Below are 938 nucleotides of genomic sequence, written 5' to 3' on the forward strand. Positions count from 1 at the left end.
AGACATCATTTACAGATAGCCAGGGTCACACTCCAACACTCAGACATCATTTACAGATAGCCAGGGTCACACTCCAACACTCAGACATCATTTACGGATAGCCAGGGTCACACTCCAACACTCAGACATCATTTACAAACCAAGCATGTGTGTTTAGTGAGACCGCCAGATCAGAGGCAGTAGGGATGACCAGGGATGATCTCTTGATAAGTGTGTGAATTTGACCCTTTTCCTGTCCTGCTAAGTACGGACTAAAAATGTATGGCGTAAAAAGTACATGATTTTCTTTAGGAATGTAGTGAAGTAAAAGTAAAAGTTGTCAAAAACATAAATAGTAAAGTACAGATACCCCAACAAACGAGGTAAGTAGTACTGGTCATGTGTGTTCTCAGACGGTGATGAATGACCTCAGCCCGGTGTGGAAGTCATTCAAGGTCTCTCTTAACACACTGTGTAGTGGAGACCACGACCGCCAACTAAAGGTAAGATCCCAACCATAACCTGACCATAACATCCTCTAACCTGACCACATGCAACTGATGGTGACGAGTGACCTTGCCTAAGATTTGAAGAGGCTTTAGCTCAGCTGCCTAACACGGTCTTGTGACACACTGACGACACAGTTGTTTTTTAAAAAGTCAGTACAATATTCATGCTCATGTTGTATTGTTTGTCAGTGTGTGTGGACACATTGTAAAGAAACTTAAATAAAAAATAACTCTGAAAGGCCTGCTAAGGTCGTTTTGGCCCTAGGGTAAGGGCCTGAAGGCACGTCCGCGCATGGGTAAGGGTAGGCGCGAATGTCCAAAGGACTGGGATAGGGTAGGGCCTGAATGTCCAGGCCTGGGTCGGGTAGGGCCTGAATGTCGAACGAGGCTGGGGTAGGGTAGGGCCATAATGTCGCGGGCTTGGTAGGCGTTAAGGGCTGAACTGTCAGC

At 46.2% G+C, this 938-nt stretch overlaps 1 long non-coding RNA gene and 1 pseudogene across 1 annotated transcript in view; both read left to right on the plus strand.

The window, feature by feature from the left end:
• Positions 1-611, plus strand: part of LOC139024924 (uncharacterized) — a 5,498-nt gene extending 4,887 nt beyond the window's left edge. Inside the window, exon 4 of the long non-coding RNA XR_011476325.1 lies at positions 393-611. This is a non-coding gene — a long non-coding RNA (uncharacterized lncRNA). The remainder of the gene's footprint in view (positions 1-392) is intronic.
• LOC112072748 (copine-4-like) overlaps positions 1-938 on the plus strand; it is a 34,749-nt pseudogene that overhangs the window by 13,729 nt on the left and 20,082 nt on the right.

This window comes from Salvelinus sp. IW2-2015, unplaced genomic scaffold (assembly GCF_002910315.2).
Source record: "Salvelinus sp. IW2-2015 unplaced genomic scaffold, ASM291031v2 Un_scaffold2021, whole genome shotgun sequence".
Lineage (NCBI taxonomy): Eukaryota > Metazoa > Chordata > Actinopteri > Salmoniformes > Salmonidae > Salvelinus > Salvelinus sp. IW2-2015.